Source organism: Ursus americanus, chromosome 2 (assembly GCF_024610735.1).
Source record: "Ursus americanus isolate L20-20 chromosome 2, mUrsAme1.1.p, whole genome shotgun sequence".
Taxonomy (NCBI): Eukaryota; Metazoa; Chordata; class Mammalia; order Carnivora; family Ursidae; genus Ursus; species Ursus americanus.
In genome coordinates, this window is record NC_142128.1 from 79,050,383 (window position 1) to 79,075,977 (window position 25,595).

Genomic DNA, 25,595 nt, shown 5'->3' on the forward strand with positions numbered 1-25,595 from the left:
CATGTAACTACCACCTAAATAAGATATAGGCCATTTCCATCACCCCAGTAAGTTTCCTTATGTCCCTTACTAGGCAATCACTTTCTGATTTCTATTACTATAGGTTAATTTTTTCTGTTCTATAACTTAATATAAATGGAATCCTAGACCACGTACTTTTTTTTTTTTGTGCCCGGCTTCTTTCACCCAAAAAATGTTTTCGAGATGTTGCATTAATCAGTAATTTGTTCCTTTGTTTTGCTGAATAGTATTCCATTGTCTGGATAAACTATTTGTTTATCCATTCTCCTGTCAATAGAAATTTGGGCTGTTTCCAGCTCTTGGCCATCATGACTAAGATTGCTACTATTTTTGTCCAAGTCATTTTGTGCATACATTTTCACTTTTCTTGAGTAAATACTTAGAATGTAGTATTTCTGAGTCTTACAGTACATAGATGTTCAATTTGTTAAGAATCTACCAGATACTTCTCCAGAGTAGTTATGTCATTTTACATTCCTACCAACAAATATATCAAAGGAAGTTCTGGTACTGACAGTCTTTTTGGTTTTAGCCATTTCCATGTGTGTCAAATATTAGCTCACTGTGGTTTTAATTTATATTTCCCTGATGACTAACGGCTTTTCATCACCTTCTTGCTATTTGTACGTGATCTTTGTGGAATGTCTATTCAAGATTTTTGCACATTCTTTTTGTCTTCTTGTTGTTGATTTGTAGTTCTTTATATATTATGAATATGAGATCCTTGTCACATTTATATGGCAATGTCTTTTCTCAGTCTATGGCTTGAATATGCATGTTCTTAATGAAAAAAGCAGAAGTCACCTGGTACCTTCTCCCAGTTAACTTCTCTGGAGAAGCATTTAGAAGTATAGCCCTTTTGGGGCACTTGGGTGGCTCAGTCGTTAAGCATCTGCCTTTGGCTCAGGGCGTGATCCCAGCGTTCTGGGATCGAGCCCCATATCAGGCTCCTCCCCTAGGAGCCTGCTTCTTCCTCTCCCACTCCCCCTTCTTGTGTTCCCTCTCTCACTGGCTGTCTCTTTCTGTCAAATAAATAAAATCTTAAAAAAAAAAAAAAAGTATAGCCCTTTTGATATCACTAATCATCAACCTTTTCTGACATTCTCCTCAAATAATGCGGCCCCTAAATGGAATTCTTTATTCTGCCTCCTGCATAGATATTCCCTCTTTGTGCATCCTGTCATGGTTGGTGGCACCACCATATACTAGGTTCTTAAACCAGAAACCTGGGTGTTTTTGACTCCCATGGACTCCCTCCTTCAGCCTAAGCCATTAATCTTACCACGTCCCACCTTTCACCCCAAAGATCTTGAATGTATCCACCTGCCTCCATCCTACTGCCACATCCCAGTCTGACCACTGGAATTCTTCATCTAGATTCCCAGTTTAGTTGTGTCATCTTTCTCCCCACTGGGTAGTCTTTCAGATAGTTTCTAGAATGTGCCGCGATGTCTCTTCTCATATCTTTGCACTTGAAATTCCTTTGCCTTTAATGCTCTTCTCTAGGGCTTCCTTGATCTGAAATAGCACCATGTTCCCTACCTTGATACTCTCCATAACCATACCCTCCATAGTCCCTTCTTAAGACTCATGAAAAACTGTGGTCATGTTTTCCTTGTTGCTTTCTCTCACTAAGATGTAAGTTCCAAGAGGTAGGCTCCCTGCCCTTCCTGTTCACCAATACATCTCCAGGATTCAGTAAAGTGCCTGGCATGCACTAAGGACTGAAGAAATATTTCCCTCACCAATTCAAATTGAGGCACTTTTTTTACGTCCTGTTCACCCCAAAACTTTTTTTTCTCCCAAATACTAGGTATTATAAATGCCTTCTTGGGTGGATTGCATTGACTTCCTTCAACACATTTCCCAAATAAGCTTTGCTCATTTCGCTTCATATGTCCTCCAATCTTTTCCTCCCCTAGTCCATCCATGCCCACAGCCCACCCCCAAATTTGTTATTTTTCTTAACATCCATGCTCTGCATATATAGAGCTGCATCTATAAGATACTAAATAATAAGCAAAAGGAATTTTAGGCAGATTCAGTCAATTTGGTGAAGAGAAACCAGCTGCAGAACAGCTGACTAATCAGCTCCATCAGACAATAGATCAGGTAGAAACTGTGTTCAGACACCAAATCTCACTGTTTCCTGTGCCCCCCTCTGCTGGTATCACTCTCCCCTCTCGTGAGGGTGTTTGAGTCTGATCTTCTCAGCCAAGTGGCAGATGGAGAAATTGTTTGCAATTGAGATGAGAATATTTTATCAGACTTCCTACAAAGGGGGTCCACTGAATTTTAATCTGCCAGCAAAGCACTGACAAAAAAGGAGGAAAAGTCTCAACAGGACATCCTGTAAGGTCTCCTCAGGAATTAGTGTGTTTTTGGTCAACATTCAGTTGATAGATGATAAACTTCCAAGGGCAACCGAGAGAGCCCAGAAACAGACACTTCCCTGGTCCCTCCAGCCTCCCGGTGAAGGCTGCATGGCAGAAGGGAACCCGGGTCAGGAGCCAGGAAGTCTGTATTCCAGACCTGGTTCTGGCCCTGACTCCTTAGGTCACCGCCTGTTGGTGATGTCACTTTTCAATCTCTCGGTTACTCCATCTGTACAATGGAAAGAACACATCCTATTCCTCCCAGATGGGTTGTGAGGACGCTTGGGAGATTTGTACACTATCCAGATAGATGAACCGCGAGTTGCTTGTGAAATTAATTATATTTTGTTTTCTCCCCTCTCATACAGTGGGCTCTCTAGCACAGCAACAGCCTCGATGTTTATTGAGCAGTTACTGTATGTCAGATATGTGCAAAGCAAATATATACACACAAAAGGCACTTTGTTGCACGTTGCATGAATAATCTCCTTGAACTCTTACTAAACCCTGGGGGAGAATGCTCCAAAGGACACAGAAAATATGAGAAACAGCATATCTTACTAATAGATAGATTTCAGCATTGCTTAGAGGCCGAACAGTAAATGGTTTTGGAAACCAAGGGTTATGGCAAGATGCCATGCCTCAGAAAATATCTTCACAGGCAAACTGAAACAGAGCCAGGCAGCCATCCCCAAAACTGTATTCGCCCCCACCTCTGAAGGGCTCCCCGCCACCTCCTTCATGAGCAGATACGATATACGCACACGAACACACGTACAAATAATAATGAGTCCGGATTTACTGTGCACCGGCTACGTGCCAGAGACTGTGCCAAGCATTTCAAGTATATTTTCTAAAGATTTATGTATTTATTTATTTGACAGAGGGAGAGAGAGAGAGAGAGAGAGCACAAGCAGGGGGAGTGGGAGAGGGAGAAGCAGGCTTCCCGCCGAGCAGGGAGCCCAATGTGGGGCTGGAGCCCAATGTGGGGCTCGATCCCAAGATCCTGGGATCATGACCTGAGCCGAAGGCAGACCCTCAACCGACTGAGCCACCAGGCGCCCCGCGTTTTATGTATATGATCTCAACTACACGTCACACCGACCGTTGGAAGTGACCGAACTAGAAAAGGGAGCTTAGTATTTCTGAAATCCAGAACTCGCTGTTCTATTCACCACCCCATACTTCCTCTTGATGCATTGTTCTTCATTTTAATATTTCTTTTTTATTATTATTATAATGTTCAGTTAGCCAACATACACTACATCATTAGTTTTTGATGTTATGTTCAATATTTCTAAATTAAGTTTTACAACTGGTGAGTACATTTAATGTGGTATCAGAGAGGTTTTTTTTTAATCCTCAAAAAATAAGCAGTTGTTATTTAAGCAGTGGTACCTAAGAGCGGAGGACATGGTGTGGGGATGAGGGCACGGTGGAGTGGGAGGGGCACGTAACTGGGAGGCAGGAAACCTGATCTCATCTCGGCTCTGCCAATACTGGCCATATGACCGAAGACAAGCCTCTTGGCCTCCCTGAGCTCCATCTCCTGGCATAGGAAGTGAGAGAACAGAGCTAAACGATGCTGAAATGCCGTGTGTGTTCTCCATCTCTACATGGAATCTACTCCAAGTGAATGTATATGGGGTCATTCTCCAATTGCCTGGCTTGTGCCCCACTAGCTCAGGGAGACGAAAGGAGACACATGCAGGACCTTGGCCCCAAGCACACCGCACATCCCTCTCAATCCCAGACCGTCTCTGAGGCTCTCCAACAACACAGGCCGGGTCCAAGGCGCCTGTTCCAACATCACTTCTGTTTACTCCACCATCAGGATGGTGTCATTTAGCCAGAGCCATCATTCACAGTCACACCAAATGGCCCACGGAAGAAAAGTTGGTTACACTCGAAGAACAGATGACAAGTGACAGGCTCCGCTCCTGATTTTCCATAATAACAGAAGAGACCAGCAACTGCCATGCTGGTCCAACACCCGAACCGACCACTCCCTTCCAAGCAGACGATCGGCCGATCTCCACTTCTCTCTGGGATTAAAGAGTCTCCCTTGTCCCTGGTGAAGCTGGGCATCCTGTCTCTCCAGGGACAGTATCGGGAAAGCCACGCACACGAGCAGCCCCGCTCCTCTGAGCTCTGCTGCTAAATAAGGGGGAAAAGGAGCTGAAGACCAAAAACATAAGCAAGAAGAAAGGACCATAGAAGTTCTCGACCAAAAGCAACAACGGGGGACAACTGAACTAAGTTCACGGAGGCCCAGGCAGATCCACTTTTACACCCCTTTATTTTGGCTGAGGAAAGCAAAATGAGACTTCCCCAGTAAATGACTGGACAGTTGCCTGTTGCCTGTGGGATAATCAGAAGTTTCAGTCACTGAAACTGGGAATTAGGGGAATCCTTCAGCCTGCTCTGTGGAGGCCATTCAGTTCTAATAAGAAGTTCTCCTAGGAAAGCCGGGTCCAGTGTGAAGATTTTTTTTTTTTCTAGGATTGTATTTACTTATTTAGAGAGAAAGAGAGAGAGGGAATGAGAGGGAACGAGAGGGAACAGGGGAGGAGCAGAGGGAGAGAGAGAAGCAGACTCTGCCCTGAGCATGGACCCTACGTGAGACTCGATTTCACAACCCTGAGATCACGACCTGAGCTGAAACCAAGAGTCAGAGGTGCCTAACTGGCTGAGCCAACTAGGTGCCCCCAGTTTGAAGATTTTTAGAGTTGCGACACGTCAAACTGTCATTTGCCCATTTTTGACCCACACAGGTGGAAATATAGTACGGTCCAACTTAATAGTTCGTGCAGGTCACTGTCCTGGGTGCTGCAAATGCATAAGGAAGTGAGACACTGTCTATCTTCAAGGGGCTGCCAGGAGAGAATCCTATAGAAAATGAGCTGTGGATCGGGTGTGTTGGCGTTCTTGAAAGCAGATCCAGAAGAAAGGGGGCTGAGGGTAGAAATGCAGTGTCTTGAAGGAGTTCACCCCCTTCTTTAGTAGGAGTCCAAATCCAACGGAATAAGTGCTAAACCCCCTTTCTTGCCATCTCAGCATCTGAGGATCAGCCAGCAAACCCAGAGTCTCCAAGCAAGTCTAAGAACAGGGTGAGCTCTGAACCTGCCAACCTTGACTGAGTCTCTTCAGCATTTGTTATTTTTATGGGTCCCTGAATGCTTCCCTTGAATATTAATTTTCTTCAATTCTTTAAGTATATATTAGTTATTACATATTTTTGATTAATATTTGATGGCCGCTTAGGCTGCCAAGAGCTCCCATAAATTTCCCCAGTGGATATCTGGCGCTAGGTAAGTGTGGGAGACCCCTTGTGTGGAGCAAAGACATCAATCATTTTAAGTCTCTGACTCCACACCTTAATACCCAAAGATATATTGCTAAGAAGCCCATAACAAGTCATTAAAAATGAATGTCTTGTGGCAGTTTTCATGCCTGCAGAATTCAGCGGGGGAGGGAGAGGAAGCTGGGAGGTGGCAGAGCCCAGATAGCTCACTAACACCTCGTTGGGCATTATTTAAAGATTTCCTGTCCCTCACTCTAGGACCAGCTACCTAACCTGCAAGGTCCGGTGCAAAATGGAAATGCAGGGCCCCTCATTCCAAATTATGAGGCGTTTTGAGACAGCAACAATGGTGCGTTAAACCAAGCATGGGACCATGCGTATGACGACGCGGGTCATGGAGCCGTGAAGCCCCACCTCTCTCTGCCCTCCCCAGCACCCCCATCTCTCTGGAACTTAGTCCCCATCTGTAAGTGCTTCCCATAACGACAATAACAATAGCATTTACTGAAAGACTGTAAAGACACTCACTAACTTTTATTTTTATTAACTCATAAAATCAAGAGAAGGTTCTCATTAACCCTATAAATGCTATTATTACCCCCATTTTACAAATGAGGAAAGAGATAGAAGCTTATGATGGTTCATCTTATGTGTCGACTTGACTGGGCCACAGGGTGCCCAGATATTTGGTTAAACATTATTCTGGGGGTGTCTGTGAGGGTGTTTCTGGAGATTAACATTTGATTGGTAGACTGAACAGAATACCCTCCCTAATGGGGTGGCCTCTTCCAATCAGTTGAAGTACTTACAGAACAAAAATGCTAACTCTCCCTCAAGGAAGGGGGGATTCCTCTGGACTCACTGCCTTTGAGCTGCAATATCAGGTTTTTCCTGCCTTCAGATGCAAATGAAACCATCAGTGCTTCCTGGGTCTTCAGCTTGGCAACTGCAGGTCTTGGGACTTGTGAGCCAATTCCAATCCTCATATACGTATATGTACACATATGTATGCATTTCACATAGATCAGTGTATTCACATAGGTGAATAGATGGTAAGTAGATGGATAGACAGTTTCCTATTGGTCTGTTTTTCTGGAGAACCTTGACTAAGGCAAAGCTCGTATAGTTAAGTAACTTGCCCAATGCCTCAGAGCTGGTACGTGGTAATGTCGTGATGTGAATACAGTAGATGTTCGCCCACAGATGACCATGGTGGTGTTGAAAAAAATGTATGAACTTGGCCTGGTTAGGAAGAAAGGACTAAATCCATAAAGCAGGGCAGAAGCCCATGAACAACTGTCATTTGGTCCGGGACAGAAGAATCCAAGCAGCTCAATGCAGAGAAGACGGTACTGTGAGCTCAGGTTGAGCGCTCGGATCCAAAGAGACCCCGGCTCTGGCCCCAACACTGTTTTTAATAAGACGGCCGTGCTAGTCGGGTGAGCCCCTGTGCCCCAGGCTCTGGGGAACCCATCTGGGAAGAAAATGAGCTGGACTTCATGTCCTCGGTGAAGTCCCTTCCCGTCTAAATACTGAGGCTTTCATGGTTCAAACCAACGAACTTCTTGGAAGAAACTGTCTGATGATAGATAACTAACTGATGATAGATACATTCTCTCTTTGGGTTCCTTGAGATGACTTTTGTTTTTTATTCACTATGAAGAAACTTAGTGGACTAGAGAAATGGTCCCACATCATGGCCTCCCATTGCACAGATATATGAATGGGGGAAGAAGGATGCTCCCAGTTACCAGCGATGCCCAAGGTATGTACTGGACAGGTTTGCACACACTCCCTCAAACCTTCAGTCTGGCCTGAGGCTTCCACGTGTTTTCTTGGCTGCCGGTGTTCTGAAAGTGGGTGGAATGGGATCCATGGAGGCTTCAAGGAAACCTTTATCAGAAACCAGAAGTCCCTGTCCTTTCCCACTGTCTTAACCTAGGAGAAGAATGACAACAAGACTCAGAGGGTGAAGGGCAAGAAGGAAGGCAACTGACGCTTTTTTTTACCCGCCTAATTTGTGCCAATTCCTGAGACAGCCTCTGATTTATATCATCTCATGGCAACCTTGCTGGGCAGGAAAAACTATCCCATTTTACAGATACCAGTCTGAGGGTCAGAGAGAGGAGGTGACTTGCTTGTTGTCTCAAGCTTCTAAGCAAAGAGCAGAGCTCGAAGTCAAACCCAGAACTTTCCACTGCATCACATTGCCTGAAACGACCCGTGCCGAAATATTTGTGTCATAAATTGAAACGGAGTCTGGAATTGAGTTGGGCACTTTGAATGTGCCCTGAAGCTCTTGGTTTATTTTATCAAATACATTAGTATTTGTTCACTGTTTACCAATGCTCAGATCAAATCAGGAGATGTAAGGTGAATTAAGCCCCTGTAAAGGGGTTGTATAATGGCTATGATTCCCGTGGCCCTCATTTCCCAAGGTCCCAGGTCCCATTGCTTATCAAAGATTCTCATGGCTGCCCAGGGAACTTCCTGTCCCCCTGCATGTGACCAATCCACCTTCTAGTGAGCTCTAAGCAGCATCGTCAGCTCCGTTTATTGAAATCTGCAGCACAGAACACTCTGCAGCACAGAACACTTGCAGCAATAATAGGATCCAGAGTTCCGCCCATCTTCGGCTCGAAAAACTGTAGTACAGTTCAATCCTTCCTGTTGTGATCTCAGGCTCTACTCCACGGCGTCCTGGTCCAGTCGTGGATCTGACCCTGGATGTGGAAATTCGGCACACAACGCACAGAGTAGCAGGCAACAGGAGTGACGGAGACGTTCTTCTCTGCCATCACACACATGCCACACTTTCCACACGGCCTCACCTCCTTTCCAGAGCTCTCCATCCTTCCGGCCCCTTTAACTTTCTCATTTGCTTCCCTATATTTAGTCTGGTGGTAATTAGTTAGACCCATGGTTTTAAAGCAGGGGCCATTTTACCCCCCGAGGGCACACTTGGCGATATCTAGAGACAGTTTCTGTTGTCACCACAGTGGGGGTGCTACTGGCATCTAGTGCCTAGAGGACAGGGATGCTGTGGAGCATCCGACAGAGATTGGGGCGGCCCCCACAACACAGAATTATCTAGTCCAAATGTCAGGCGTGCCACGGTTGATAAACCCTGATGTAGACCCGGGATGGCAAGTTCCTGCCACGAGTACCCCTCCTTTCCACTCCCTTTATGTCCTTTGCTGTCACATCTAGTTGATCAGGACACTCATTACCTCTGAGCCCATTTCTGAACTCAGAATCCTCTCAGCACAGGGCTCCAGGCAGCTGCTAATAAGTGATAGGTGCCAAAATGCCAAATGAGCTCGACTGGCCATCCTTCCACGAGACACGTTTTGTGCTGGTCACAGTGAGAGATTTTGACTGTCACCCTTGCAAAGCAAGGGTCATGTTTCTACACTCTACCGTCCCCAGTAGCTCCAAGATGAAGAAAGGAGAAGACAGAGAGAGCAAGAGGAAGAAAGGGAGGGAGGGAAAGAGGGAGGGAGGGAAGCAAAGAAAATCAAAGAGAAAAGAAGGGAAGAAAAAGAATGGTGTAAAAAAAAAAAAAAACAGGAGTGGAAAGTAGAAGAAATGAAGTCCCAAACGAGGCCCCACTGAGATGGACACTTCACATAACCGAAGCAGCCCCTCTGCATGAGAAGGCTCATTTTGTGTATTGTTGGGGTGTTAAGGTCAAAGCCATAGGAGACGACACCGTGAGCCCTACCGTCAAGAGGTTGGCTCCCCGTCAGAGAACCTCATCACTGTCTTCTTTTGGGCACCGAGGTTGGCCAGGCTCACTGTAAGAATTCCCATTTCCCCCAGTCCCTCCATCACACCCAAGTACACAGCTGTCTTGCTAAGTGGTGAGGCAGAACTGTCCTTTGGTGTCATTTTCCCCACAGGCCACACAGAGTGCCCCCAAAGAACGAGGATTCCAAGTCTTCCCCCAAGTCGGTCCGCCCTCGTCTCGGTGTGGATTGCGGATGCGAGGGCGCCCAATCTAGTGAACACCACCAGCAGTGGTCAACAATGGTGGTATTGAGCTAAAGCAAAATCCTAAACAGGGCTTGACTGTTGACAGAGTCGTGATGGGTACACTTGGAGTGGTTTTAATAGCTTAGATCTTCCGAAGAGATTTGGCTGGCCCTTACCACTTCAGCGTTTATGCCGTTAGAATGGCACAACTGCATGTCTGTCCTGAACTTTTCGCTAAAAAATGTGGAATGGAGGCAAAATTCTAAGGTCTGCAAAGGGCACTCCTTAGAAAATAACAAACCTTCTTATTGAGTAAACAAGTGATCAATTTGTTGGTAAAAATGACTCTTCGAAGGCACGTATAATTTTTGGCACTGTGATTCTTGGGAGGTTTTTTTCCCCCACAGCATTGCCAACTAAAAGCCCAAGCACAGGCTGTTTCAAATGCCTCCATGCATCTCTACCAGCAGCACTTGCCCTGTCTAAGGTACAAAGCATTTGCTCAGGGCAGCTTCCCGTGCTCAGCTCCCACAGTGGGCAGACTCGCAACCCCCTTCCACTGATTTTATAAAAAAATTTTTTCTTCTTGAACGTGTTCCTATTCTCAGAGTCCATCTGTTAAGTCTTTTTATCGGTGGCATATTTGGGACCCCATGCCATGCAAAATTCCACAAAGGAACCTTCTTTGTCCATTGTAAAATGAAGTGATCTCGCCCGCCTCCCTGCAAAAGAGAGCCCTTTGGATGAGATCCCAGTCCCTGGAGAGAGAAGATGGAGGCAGCAGGAGAGACCGCCCCCCCACCTCGGATCCTAGCTTAGCTCCTCCCGCCCTTTCGACAAGGTAGACCCGAAGAACGCAAATCGTTTAACCTCCGTGAGCAACTGAGCAACGGCGTGCAGATGTCATCCTTCAGCAAAGGGTTTAGCTGAAGTGGGGACTCCATGCAAATCCGGCGTTTGGAGAGCCCTGGCGTTTGCTGAGAAAATTCCAGGAAAGAAGTCACTGGACCACCTCGCTCTTTATCTTTCCCAGTGACTTCTGAGCTGCTCGCCTCGCGCTCCTTGAATTTCTAGGCAACCAGGCCTATTAGGGCCTGTGCGGGCCATGGCTCTGCTTTCACTACTACTGCGAAAGCAAAGGCATCCTTCGTCACCTTTGCCTCCTGTAGAGAAGGGACTGGTTCTCATGTTTTCCCCAGCTCAATAGCTCGGGGCTTTGCTAATCTTGCTGAACACTTCAGTTTTTAGATGGTATATCAATGAGGCATTCAAACAGAGCAGTTTATACACAAAAATTCTGTCTGCTTTGTAAAAGATTATCCTTTTATAAACACTCGGCAGAAAACATAAAAGCAAATAGGGGACAGCACATAGAACAGGAAAGATGTTAGCAGGGAGATTAATACTGAATGGGTCGAAATGAATGGCGCTTACTAAAACGAGGTCCAGATACTTTGGCTGCAGTGAGACATAAATAATGGGAATGACACATCGTTTATTCGGGATAATGAGTTGATCCAAAGTGGAGGCCTAGGACAAGAGATTAAAGATTAAATATCCATCTCCTGATGAATATCAGTAGCCAACTTTAACCTTTTCCTTCCAAAAGTGCAATTTTACTTGAACAATTATACATCCTTGTGCAACGGTACTGGATTCTTTAAAAAGGAGCAAACTCTGCTCGCCTCATTTTCTTATCCTGGTGGAAAACACGGTTGCACATTTCAAGAGAGGAAGTGTCTTGAATTTTATTTCTAGGCTCTGAGCCTCTGGACACCGATATAAAGAAAGATTCCCCCCTCCTCCATATTCGGCACTGGAGACATCGAGCTTAGGGACTCTGCTCACATCTCTTCATTCACTCATTTAACAATAAAGTTTTTCAAAAGAAAAAAGGAAGTGAGACTGGCACAACCCCATATGGATTTCACACCAACCGTGAGCCCCACAGAATGCTAGAATGGGATGAGCCTCAGAAATCAGCGTGTCCACACTCCTCACCCCGACTCCGGAGAGGACACTGAGGCCGGCGGCCGGGGTGTGTCCTGGCCGGGGTCCCACAGTCCCATTCCGTCATTAGTGGAGCTGGGACTAGTACCGAGCCTTCTGGCCTCCAGCCCCCACTCTTCCCACTGCACCCTGCTGCCTCTTTATTCCCTCAAGTTGGAAATAATGACCAAAGCAGCTTGCTGGAAGAGCCAGCACCCCACATGCTAAATTAAAGCCCTGAATTCATGAAAAACTTAGAATATTGGAAGCTCTGAATAAATAAGGGTTGGAAACAAAAAAAGGGGATGGGAAGAGTTGGAGCAGTGGGAGAAAATGCAAAGGAGGAGGAGGCAAAGGGAGCAGACACCAATCACAGACACTGAGATGCCAGCCCACAGGCCCTGCCACCCAGGCACGATTCTGGAACAGTCCGTGAGTGGCCCTTTTCTCTCAAAGGGCAAGAAGACACCGGGCAAGGAGAAATCGTGTGGTTTGCCCATTTCTTGGAGCCAAGAAGCTGCCCACTGTTCACAAGCCAAGGCCAGGAGAGCGGTTTTGTGGCTGGTGGATACCGGGGGAGTAAGGAAAGCAGTAAGATTCAAACGTTGCCATTTAAAAAAAAAAAACCAAAAAACAAAAACCCAGGCCACCAACCAGGCAGGAGCAAGAGACCATCACAGGTTAACCCCACAGCCGCTCACCTACAGAGCGCAAGGTCAGGATTTGGCTGGCGTCCCATGTGATATCAGTTTGGTGGTTTCAGTCTATGCTCCAGGGAACATTTGTCTCAGTGCCAAACCAACATGCATGCACGGTTGGCAAGCTGTCCTCCCGAGGCCAGGGATGAGGAGCTGTGGAAGTGTATCCATTTTCACTTTGCAAGTGTTTGCATGCCAATGCCTCGGACATTGCGGCTCTTCGGAGAAAGAGGGGAATTTATGCTTGAAAGCAAGGCTGTTTTCAGCCGCCTTACCCTACATGGGGGTGGTGGAGCTAGCAATTCCAATCCCTCTTTCCTCTCTTCCTGAGTGACTTCAGCATTTTGTCATAGGTGAAAATAATTGAACTACTTCCTAGATAAGAAAGGTATTACTGGGACCACCTGCCAGATCTTAGCAGGAAAGAATTTTTTGTGATGACCATGTGACTCATAGGTTTCCACTTCAATGAGATAATCAAGACAAAAGACAAGATAGTCATGACACACGCATCTGCCCTTTTGGAAAAGGAAGGATATGTGAAATAGAAAGTTTTTAAAAAGGGCTCTGAAAGGGAGTCCAACATAAATTCAAATACGTTTTTAAGCACTGAGCATGCTTAGTACCAAGGACCCGGGGGGGGGGGGGGGAACAGCACTGCTCAGCCTCCCTAAATTGAAAGGGTACCCCTAGGGTAGCCCACTAGGAAATAGGCACATTTTAGTGTCTTTACCAGTATGAAATAATCTGGTGAAATCAAATGATCTGGTGCACACAGTTATGGAAACAAGGAGAGGGTAGCTAGGAGGAGGAAGGGGGTAGAAGGATTTTCCAAAAGAAGCACCATGTTTTCATTGAAGCTTTTCACGATGTCCAGCCCTGGTTAAGGTGATGTCAACAACAAGTAGTAACAAACTGAATGTGACCCTGTGCTAGAGATGGTGTGACACAGGGTCAGGAGGATGATGTTACATAGACCGTGGCCTCGTCCATGAAGATTTTCCAGTTAAACATTCCCAGTACTTAAAAAAAAAAAAAAGCAACTCAGGCTTTCCAGGCATGACCAACATTGCATTGTGGATGAAGCCTATTAGCAGATCTGACCATGAAAAGACTACAAGCTCCAAAGCAAGATCACAGCGTCTTTACCTCCCCGGAGACAATTTAGTGGTTGTAGAAGGAAAGATGGCTGCCCTCAAATTAATCCCCAATGGCCCAGTAATGAGCTCGGGAAATGGGCTTGGGAATTTCTCTCAAACTGCCATTTGAAAATGTTGATCTACTAGCAAATAGCTATGGAGGCTTTATAGCAGCTCCCTAAATTGGATCTTTTCCTCAGATTATCAAATTCTCAGCAGATTACGTGGTCTCTCTCATAGGTCTCAAGTGACAGGCCTATGTGCTTATGAGACTACGTTTGTCCTTAGGGCCAAGGCTAATGATAACTATGGGGGGTCTTCATAGACCAAATTCTGACTTTCCCCCAAATATATTCACTCAAAAAGAATCAATATTTTTATAGATAAGTGGGTACAAGTGCAAAAGAAAAAAAATTCTCTTTTATGGCTAAAACAAGTAGTGAGTTCTGGAAGGCCCAGGTTCCCCGCACATTTCCCCAATTCAGGGCCTGCTTCTAACAGCGGTTTGTAGAACAGACTGACATTAATTGGTTTTACAAATTTACATGTGTACCTCAGTACATGCATTCCAGACTTGGACTTACAACGCCAGGGCACTCAACTCAGCATTTGTGTGAGGCCAACTAAGTTTGACCTCCAGCAGTTTGTTAGCTCTGTATGTTCTTCATAATTTGGACCAACTCGGGTGTCACACACTCTAGAAACTCAGTGTCGGCTTGATGGAAAGAAGTAGTAAGAACTGAAGGAGGTTGGACCAAGAACCACAAGGAAGCAAATCACAAAATCTTTCAAAAAGCCACATTAAGTGAGGGCCTCATTCAGACAGCATTGTTAGCTAAGGGGTCTTTTCAGGTTAAGAGGGCAGCGGAGGTCTCCAGACGGTGATGACTTCCTGCCTACCACGGTAACCGCTCTTTCCTCGTTCTACTCTAATCAGCAGCTCTCGGCCTTAGCTTCACAGTAGAGTCACCTGGGGAGCATTTAAAACATACCCGTGCCCAAGCCTCTCCCAGAGATTCTGACTTAACGGGTCTAAAGAGGAGCCCAAGCAATGCACATTTAAATTTCCCAAAGAGATTTAAGTACACTTTAGAGTGGTGGGCTGAATATCAGCCTCCAAAGATATCAGGTCCTAATCCCTGGAACCCATAGATGGTATCCTATATGGCAAAAGAGGATTTTGCAGATGTGATTAAGTTAAGGATCCTGGGATGAGGAGATGATGCTATATTATTCAGGTGGGCTCTGAATGCTATCGCGAGTGTCCCTATAAAAGAGAGGCAGAGGGCAATTGGACACACACATCAGAAGAGGTCATATGAAGATGGGGCAGAGAGAGACATGAAGATCTAGAGTCTTGCAGCACTGAAGACTGGAGTGATATGGTCACAAGTCCAAGAATGCCAGCAGCCACTGGAAGCTGACAAAGGCAAGAAATGGATTCTCTCTTGGAGTTTCTAGAAGGAGTGCTGCCCTGCTGACACCTGGATTTCAGCTCAGTGTACTGATTTTGGACTTCTGGTGTCCAGATCTATAAGAAAATAAATTCTATTGTTTGAAGCCACTAAATTTGCAGGGATTCGTTATGGCAGCCACAGGAAACTCAGAGAGCCAGGCTTGGCAACCCTGGCTCTAATCTCACTGGCCACCATGAAAGTCATCAAAAAGGCCAAGCTCAGTGCCGCCTCTGAGCCATTCACCTGCTTCCTCTCAATCTGGAGCACTTTCCCCCCTAATCTTCACTTGGCTGACTCCAAAAGGTTTCCCCTGGTCCCCGACCCAATCAACATTAGATCTGTTTGGTATTTCCTTTTGGAATTTTGTTCTCATCCTTCATAGTACCTATCACAATTTACCATCAGATATTTATTTGTCTGGCTATTTATTTAGTGTCTTTCTTCCCCACTAGAATATAAACTCTCTGAGAACAAGGTTCACACCAATTTGCTCACCATTGCATTTTCAGCACCTAGCGTGGTAGCAGACACAGTGAGTGATAATAAAAACATTAAAGGAAATAATGAACGAATGAATGACAGTCATAGTAGGTGGGAATGAACCCCAGATAAGGGCCAGGAGCATCAGGTCAGGATCTATCTCTTGGGAGAGAGATTGGCAAAAGCTGAGTAGGAATCTAGGTGACCCACACAAAAGGGCCACAGTCTGGACAGTCCCCCAGAACCTGTAGGAGAACTGGAATAACGAGGGAGGTTCTGTGAAGGGCTACACAGCTGCACACTTGATTCTTGATTTGAGCAGCCGATCACAGTTCTAGACTACACTTGCCATGTCATGAGGATCTCAATCCTGTATAGGTTTGCCTAGTACTGGCTCAAGAACTGGACAGGGAAAAGAAAGCAGGCAAACCACCTTAAGACCTACAGCAAGCATAACTGGAAAAATGTAGCCACTGACAAATATTCAAGTAAGATAAGACACATCAATCTTGTCATCTGCATGAAAAGATATGACACTGGTGGACATCCATCTCTCTCCAGGTGTTTGAAGTATGCCACTATCCACCTGTCTCTAAGTTAGGGACTTCATGTTTTGTAATATTTGTGTTGTGTCTATTTAAAAAAAAAAATCACTTGAGCAAACCCAGTAAGCACAATCCATTGCACTGTTCCTTCCTGACTGTCTGTTCTAACCAGAGTAAACAGACCCCAAAGGCAAAAGTGATTGACTACTGGACACTGCTTTCCAGGGTCAGGGACCAAGATGGTTCTCTCACCAGAACGCTCCAGGCTGCAATGAAACAGCAATGGCAGGAGAAATGCCACTTTGAAAATCTAGGAATTCCAAGATTCAGGAGAGCAATTAAGCAAAAAAACAGAACCAAGAGCCCTACATTCAGCCAAAAAGCTAAAATGATCAGGTAAGGGAAGAAGAGGGTTGGCGAAGGAGAAATACTCAGAGAAGGATTTCAGGTCAGTTCTTTGATGGCAAGGAACAAACTCACCCACTCATACCAGGAAAAAGATGAGGCTTGAACCCTGCCTTTTGTTTTCGTTTGGGTTTACTCCTCCAATTTTGACCTCAGGAACACGTTGCTTTTGTACCTGTAAATATAAACTTTTTAATCAAAGGAATACCAACACCAATGGATTTTCATGGAGAAGCTATTTTCTAGAGCAAACTTTGTTGGTTCTGGGTATCTCTAGTTTTGTCAGCTTCACGCTGGTGTATCTAAAGGGAGGGGGGTTTTGTATTTATCCTGCTTGGATTTGCCGGACCTCTTGAATCTATAGGTTTATGTGTTTTGCCAGTTTTTGGAAACATGTGACAATGATCTCTTCCAATATTCCTCCTTCCTCACTGTTGTTCTGTTACCCTCCTGGGACTCTAATTTATACATGTGTTAAACATTTCATTATGTCCCATCTAGCTCTTCTGTTCAGTATTTTAATGTTTTTTTCTGTGATTCAGTTTAGCTATTTTCTTGGAGCCTGACTTTGAGTATACTAATTCTGTCTTCTCCTGCATCCAATAAGCTATTAGACTTAGCCAGTGAATTCTTAATATCAGACATAATATTTTTAGGTCCTAGAACATCTGATTGATTCCTTTTTATAGATTCAAACTCTCAGTTGGTCCTCCCCCATCTTTTCACCACTTCTGTGCATCTTTTCCTCCATTTTCTTTTTTTTTTTTTAAAGATTTTATTTATTTATTCGACAGAGACAGAGACAGCCAGCGAGAGAGGGAACACAAGCAGGGGGAGTGGGAGAGGAAGAAGCAGGCTCATAGCGGAGGAGCCTAATGTGGGGCTCGATCCCGGAACGCCGGGATCACGCCCTGAGCTGAAGGCAGACGCTTAACCGCTGTGCCACCCAGGCGCCCTGCCTCCATTTTCTTTAGCATATTTATACTAGCTATTTTACTTTGAGTCAGTTAAGCGTCTGCCTTCAGCTCAGGTCATGATCCCAGGGTCCAGGGATGGAGCCCCACATCAGGCTCTCTGCTCAACGGGGAGTCTGCCTCTTCCTCTGCCCCTCCCTCTGCTCATGCTCTCTCTCCCTCTCTCTCTCTTTCACAAAAATAAATAAATACAATCTTTTAAAAGAATAAATTAATTAAGTCTTTGAACAAACTCCAGTGTCCAGATCATCGATTGGTTTACTTCTATTCCTTGCTTTTCTCTTCATTGTTAGTCCTGTTTTTCTGCTTCTTCACCTGCCTCGTAAGATTTTACCACACAGGTAACATCATGTGTAGAGAGTCTGAGAGACTGGTCTTTGTTATTTCCCCCAGAGGGTTTGTACATTCCTCTGAAAGGCAGATGAGGAGAGAAACAGATCACCTCGGTCCAATGAGGAATTGAGCTGACTTGGAGCCAGATTGAAGCTTCAATTAGAAAAAGTCCACCCCTGTTTTCAAATACCTCAACGACAACTGTGTGTTCACTGTAGGCCCTTCCATCATGGGGCGGGTTGCACAGCCCTTGAAGGTAGTAAGACACGGCCCTCTGTTTTCCCAGCCCAGCCTCCCAGACTCTCGAGCCACCCTAGCCCTCTGCAAACGTCCCCTGAGAAAACTGGCTAAGACATTTAGAGCCCTTCTAGATCCTAACTTGTCAGCTTCCTCAGCAGGTTTGTCTTTCCCCTGCAGGGTCCCTCTGTCTAGGCCACGCCTGACTGACCCTCAGCCTGTGACCATATGTACAATTGTCCCCAGGAAAGAAAACGGCCAGAAATCTCAGCTAACCTGGGAAGGGAACTTCAACTTCCTTCTGGAATTTTCATGTATCTAATACTTTTGGCTTCTGAGTTCTCCAATGTCTTTAAAAAGACAGTTTTGTAATTTATCCCATTCTTTTTAGTCGTTCCAGCAGCAGCCAAGAGCCTGCCACAGCAGACTACTCAGAAGCAGAAGTTCCCATTAGCCCAAATTAATTCCGCAAATCATTTTCTATATAGAATAGGCAAGCTTTACCCATATTTTCCACTTCATTCTTATTTACTAACATGATTTTTATCTAGTTCAATTTTTTCCACATAAATTTATAAACAAGATTTGATTTATTCATCAGTATTTTTGACCATATGAAATTATACCATTCGTAGTATCAGCTGTTGTGAGTTTTCACCTGCAACCCCATAGTTTCTGCTGTGTTTGATTTTACTCATTTAAAATTTGCAGATCTCAACTTAGTCAAGAACATTCCATTTTTTTAGGCAAGTTTTAGACTCTAATATATTTTACCAAGTACAGGCATGGACACTGTAATTTTTACTTTGTACTGAATTTTTTTAAAGATTTTATTTATTTATTTGAGAGAGAGCACTCATGTGAGCAGGGGGGAGGGGCAGTGGCAGAGGGAGAAGCAGACTCCCCGCTGAGCAGGAAGCCGGATGGAGGACTCGATCCCAGGATCCCGGGATCATGACCCGAGCCGAAGGCAGCTGCCCAACCAACTAAGCCACCCAGGCGTCCCTGTATTGATTATTTTTACCAGGAATATCCATCAAAAACTCAATAAAAGAGTGATTTGACTTAAGTCTTATTTAATCTCTGAGAAAACCATGTGCAATTCTCCTCAGATAGTCCGGAATTTTTTCAGCATCCTGAATTGTCTATTGCATTTCTAACAAATGTCTCCTGCAAGCCTCTATTCTCTCTAGTCATAGAGCCCCATGTTGGCAGTTCAAAGAGCAAAATGATGAAATCGAAGTGGTAGCTTGTCATGGCGAGAGCAACATGCCTGCGTCATGATGGGAACACGAAGACCCTGGGAACTGATGCAGCTCCAAAGGCTGGGAGTTGACTCTGTCTCAGCTTGTTTTGTCCTTACTTGTCTCTCGGCCTCTGCTCTTGCCCCCTCTCTACAAAAAGCTCCCTGTGGGGGTGCCTGGCTGGCTCAGTCTACAAAGCATATGACTCTTGATCTCAGGGTCATGAGTTCAAGCCCCGCAATGGGCATGGGGTTCTGAATTTAAAAAAAAAAAAAAAAAAAAAAAAACAACTTCCAGGGCATCTGGGTGGCTCAGTTGGTTAAGCATCTGCCTTTGACTCGGGTCATGATCTCAAGGTCCTGGGATTGAGCCCCACATCAGGTGTTCAGAGGGGAATCTGCTTCTCCCTCTGCCCTTCCCCCCTCGTTCTCTCTCTCTCTCTCAAATAAAGATTTTTAAAATCTTAAAAAAAAAGAAAAAAGAAAAAACTTCCTGTGAATTCATCATGATTGTTCTACTCCCTCCTAATCTCAGATCTCCCAGAATTCCTCCCTTATGGCCATCCTGGCCCCTCTCTCTGTATCGTCCCCTTTAAGCTTTAATCCCTTCACCTTTTCCAATATGATGTCTGGGTTCAAATTCTTGAGGGAAGGAAGGTGTCTAGCCCAATGCAGTCTGAAGGCCATGAGGCCCCAAGTGTATGGAATCTTGCTCAGGAATCACTCTAACTCAGTGTTTTTCAGTGTGATCTGCAGATCACCTTCAGGTCCGATAATCACCCTTCCACATTCCATGGCCCTGTGCCTTTCCCCTGAGTTACAGTTCCCTCGGCCAGAAGGGAAGCCAGGCAAGAGGCTGCCAGGGCTCCCTGCAGCCCTTCCCTACCCTCTACAGCAGTTAATGAAGCATCCTGGTAGCACAAAAAGCTCCAGCGTCAGATTAGTCTGGGTTTGAATCCCAATTTCATTGCCTATAAACTGATCCCAAGTGAGTTCTCCAATTCGGAGTCTTACTTTTCTTATCTGTAAAGGGAGAGTTCTATCAGCTTTACAGAAGGAAATGAAAGAATACATCTACAGAGTCTGGCATAGAAAAAGTACTCACAAATATTAGTTCCTTTCCTTCTGAGGACAAGTCTGCGGAACCGCTTTCATCACAGAGAGGATGGCATCGTCATAATGTGTGGCCAGAACCAAGCAAAACACGAGATGAACCCAGGAAATAAATGAACGGATTTGCCAGCAAGAGACGATGTTATTTTTTTTCTCTTTGCCAAGCCTGAGTTTCCCAGAGATCCTGCATTTCTTTGGATAACTCAGCAACCACGCAGTCCAGATATAGTCTCTGAGGCAGGCAACATGTTTACAGTCAAAAAGCTCACTTCCACTTCAAGTTTCCAATCCCCTGCTGCTACTTTCTGCAAACTTAATTAATTAGTTGCCGCTAACATTTGGTCAACCTCATGCAGCCATGGGAGACTGAAGGAAATGGGCTCCCATAAATTAAAAACATTTCAAAATATTGTCTTCTCCCAAGAAAACAGTTTTTTTTTAAATTAACACTCCATTTGGATAACTTTAAGGTTTCAAAAGAAAACAAACAAGGGAGTTCCAATTCATATTGATTGCCTTTAACTATTTCCCTACCATCGATCTCCACTCCCATTCTGACTATCCTAAGCATTGTCACCCCCTTAACAGATCCGCAACTGCTCCTGTACCTATCTCCTTTGTAATGCTCAGGTAATTATATCACATATGGTCCTGGTGTGAAAATGCCTGCCACACACTCCATCAGTCAGCAGATTAAGAGATGCCTAAACCCTAAGTGATAATGTTGTCTTAGAAAATTAAAATCTCAAGTGCCATCTTGAAGGCAATGATGTGTAACGAGAAGGTACAGTAAATTTTTATTTTTCTTATTGATTTGGTTGTTTCACCACCAAGACGTAATTACACTGGCTAAGACTAAATAATGGGGAAAGAGGCTAGGAAACGGCACTGTAAGCAAATGTCACCTTATCCCAACTGATTAATCCAAGGGATTCAGATTGGGCAATTCTGATCCATTAGCGGGTTAACAGCTACCAGTTGAGTATTTGTAATCAGGGTGGGGAAGATCCTTCAATGACCAATGAGTATGAGATAGCATCCCAATGACTGATCGTCCACTACCCGGCATGATTTTTGTACAGTGTATCCTTTGCTAAAAAAGATCAATGACATTTGCTCTGTCTACCGTGCGTGACTGGTGAGGCACTCTACAGTTCCACGAAAACGTCAATCACCGTCGTTGTTTTACTGTTGTTATGAATAACATAGTAGAAAGAGCTTTGAACCTGGAATTGTGACCTGAGTCCTAATCAGCACTCTGCTCATAAAATGATCGAGTCACAGTCAGGGTGGTGAGCAGTGACAACTGGAAGACCCAATATTTGGCGATGCTTCCATAGGTTCTGTGACACGGTCAGAATGTCCACGACTATGCGGAATTTTCACTGATGTCTTCTTAGTCTACTTTCTTGTACTCGTCACTTTTTCCTATATGCTGATGATACTTACAAGATTCAAAAACACGTCGTACAGTTTGAAAATTACTGGTTAAATCATGGAAGTGGACGAGAACCAGAGGGGAAACTTAAGAATGCAGGAACTAAGCCCTGGATCACTAAATCAGTACATTTAACTTCTAAGAGATGGGAGGCTATGATTGTTGAGACGTTTCTATCAACAGTGATGTTGACTGCAGGCACAAGAAAACCAATCAAAGCTGCCATACAGTAGGAAAAAAACTCGATTTGATTTTATACAAGTAACACCAGTAGTTAGGTAGGTAAAAATACCTCCACTTACGTATAACTACACCAGGCATGGTAGTTAGCAGCATATTTAACATATCAGATTATTTTTATTGTCATTTTTATTCGATTTTGCTCAGTTTCAACAGTGTGTATGTATGAATGCTCAAATAGAGAGAGAGAGAGATAGTAAATCTCTCTTTCTCTATCTGTCCATCTATCTATGTAACAGGCAGACCTCAGAGATATTGCAGATTTGTCTCCAGACCACTGCAATAAAGCAAACATCACAACAAAGCAAGTCAAATTAATTTTTTTGTTTTCCCAGTGCATATAAAAGTGGTTAGGTTTGCACTACATTCAAGTCTATTAAGTGTGTAATAGTGTTAGGTCTAAAAAAAAAAAAAACCAATGTGCATACCTTTAAAAATACTTTATTGCTAAGCAATATTGTTATCCGAGCTACAGCAAGTTGTAATCTTTCTGCTGGTGGAGGGTCCTGCCTCCGTGTTGATGGCCGCTGACCGCTGGCTGCTGAAGGTCAGGGTGGCTGGGGCGATTTCTTAAAACAAGACAACAGTGGAGTTGGCTGCACTGATTGACCCTTCCTTTCACGAGTGATTTCTCTGTAGTATGTGATGCAGCTTGACAGCATTTTACCCACAGTAGAACTTCTTTCAGAATTGGAGTCAATCCTCTCCAGCCCTGCTGCTGCTTTATCCACTAAGTTTACGCAATATTCTAAATCCTTGGTTGTCATTTCAACAACCTTCACGGCATCTTCACCAGGCATAGATTCCATCAAGAAACCCTTTTCTCTGCTCCTCCATAAAAAGGAACTCCTCATCCACTAAAGGTTTATCATGAGATTGTAGCAATTCAGACCCATCTTCAGGCCCCACTTCTGATTCTAGCTCTCTGGCTACTTCCGCCATGTCTGCAGTGACTTTCTCCCCTGAAGTCCTGAACCCCTCAGAGTCATCCATGAGAGTGGGAATCAGCTTATTCCAAATTCCTGTCCATGTTGGTATTTTTATCTCTTCCCCTGAATCATGAATGCTCTTAATGGCATCTAGAATGGTGAATCCTTTCCAGAAGGTTTTCATGTCTTCATATATATATATTTCTGGTATTAATATTTTTTAAATTTTTTATCTGAGTATAGTTGGCATACAACGTTACGTTGATTTTAGCTGTACAACATAGTGATTCGACATCTCTGTATGCTACGCTGTGTTCACCACAAGTGGACCTGTACTGTTACAGTATCATTGACTATATTCCCTCCACTGTGCTTTTTATTCCCATGACTTATTTACTCCATAACTGGAGGCGTGTATCTCCTACTCCCCTTCAACCATCACCACACACCTGTCAGAATGGCTAAAATTAAAAAGACAAAAAAATAACAAGTGTTCACAAGGATGTGAAGGAAAAAGGACCCTCATGCTCTGTTGGTGGGAATGTAAATTGGTGCACCCACTGACTGTGGAAAACAGTATGGACGGTTCCTCTAAAACTTAGTAAATAGGGATACCATGTGATCCAATAGTTACAGAAGGTTTTCAATTTACTTTGCCCAGATCCATCAGAGGAATCACTATCAGTGGCAGCTCGAGCCTTACAAAATGTATTTCTTTAATAATAAGACTTGAAAGTCCGAATGACTCCTTGATCCACGGGCTGCGGCATGGAAGTAGGGTTCGCGGGCATGACAGCAACATGGATCTCATTGTCCGTCTCCATCAGAGCTCCTGGGTGAGCACGTGCACTGTCAATGAGCAGTCACATTTTAAAAGGACTCTTTTTTCTGAGCCGTGGGTCTCAACAAGTGGCTTAAAATATTCAGTAAACACATATACTGTCACCGAGGAGTCGTTGTTTTATTTCCAGAGCATAGGCAGCGTTGGTTTGGCATCATTCTTTAAGGGTTCCAGGATTTTTAGAACGGTAAATAAGCATTGGCTTGAAGAGAAAGTCACCAGCTGCATTAGCTCCTAACAAGAGAGTCAGCCTGTCCTTTGAAGCTTTGAAGCCAGGCACTGACTTCTCCTCGTTAGCTACGAAAGCCGTAGATGGCATCTTCTTCCAGTACAAGGCTATTTCATCTGCACTGAAAATCTGTTGTTTAGCATAACCACCTTCAGGAATGATCTTAGCTCGATCTTCCGGATGACTTGCTGCAGCTTCTCCACCAGCACCTGCTGCTTCACCTCGCACTGTTACGTTACTTACAGACACGGCTTCTCTCCCTAGACCTCACGTATCAACCTCTGCTAGCTTCAGACTTTTCTTCTGCAGCTTCCTCACCTCTCTCAGCCTGCAGAGAACTGAAGAGAGTTAAGGCCTTGCTCAGGATTAGGCTTTGGCTTAAGGGAAGGTTGTGGCTGGTTTGATCTTCATTCCAGACCACTAGAACTTTCTCCATATCAGCAATAAGGCTGTTTCCCTTTCTTCTCATTCATGTGTTCACTGGAGCAGCACTTTTAATTTCCTCCAAGAAGTTCTCCTTCACATTCACAACTGGGCTAACTGGCACAAGAGCCCTAGCTTTCGGCCTGTCTTAGCTTTGGACATGCCTTCCTCTGAGCTTAATCGTTTCTAGCTTTTGATTTAAGGTAAGAGACCTGTGACTCTTCCTTTCACTTATGCACTTAGAGGCCATTGTAGGATTATTAATTGGCCTAATTGCAACATTGTCGTGTCCCAGGGAAGAGCGAGGTCTGAGGGGAGAGAGAGATGGGGAACAGCCCGTTGGTGGAGCGGTCAGAAGGCACACACATTTATCGATTAAGTTCACTGTTTTACATGGGCGTGTTTCCTCATGTCCCAAAACACTTACAATAGTAACATCAAAGATCACTGATCACAAATCATCATATCAAATATAATAATAATGAACAATTTTGAAATATGGCAGGAATTGCCAAAATGTGACACAGAGACAGCATGTGAACAAGTATTGTTGGGAAAATGATGCTGGTAGACCTGCTTGGCACAGGGTTGTTACAAACCTTCAATTTGTAAAAAATGCAATATCTGTGAAGCACAACAAAATGAAATATGCCTCTGTGTGTGTGTACATATATACATATGCACATATATAATATATTGATATATATTGATTTGTATTATTCAAATACAGATAAAGATACAGACATAGGGCATCATCTCTCTGTCTCTCTCCATTTCTGTGTGTGTATGTGTGTATCCAAACAAGAATTTATAGAGAGGGATAGAGACAGAATGAAAGAGACAGACAGACAGACAAAGACAGAGCACAAAAAATCTGTTGCCTACAGGTTGTCAATAGCCCTTCTGTTCGTTAAAATAACCCAGATTTTGTTGGAGAAAGCAATATGTCCACCTAAAAAACAAACAAAAAAAAACCCCACAGTATTTGCAGCCTTCCTTGCAAACCGGAATGGCAGTATATCTAATGCTGACGAGAGAAACGTAAGCAGCGCTGTGGCGTGGAGAGTCCGGGGAAGCACATTAAACGTAGGGCTGCTCACGTTGGAAAACCTGTTCACTCCTTGCCTTTCCCCCCCTTCTGCCTGTCTGCAAGTGCTGATGCTTTACTTGAAAAGGATCAGCCAGCCTGTGATTCTGGAGTGACAAA

At 44.4% G+C, this 25,595-nt stretch overlaps 1 long non-coding RNA gene across 3 annotated transcripts in view; it reads right to left on the reverse strand.

Moving 5' to 3' along the window:
- LOC123776183 (uncharacterized) overlaps positions 1-25,595 on the reverse strand; it is a 150,236-nt gene that overhangs the window by 83,126 nt on the left and 41,515 nt on the right. For all 3 annotated transcript variants that reach the window (XR_015722624.1, XR_015722625.1, XR_006775294.2), the window contains one exon: positions 16,464-16,563. This is a non-coding gene — a long non-coding RNA (uncharacterized LOC123776183). The remainder of the gene's footprint in view (positions 1-16,463; positions 16,564-25,595) is intronic.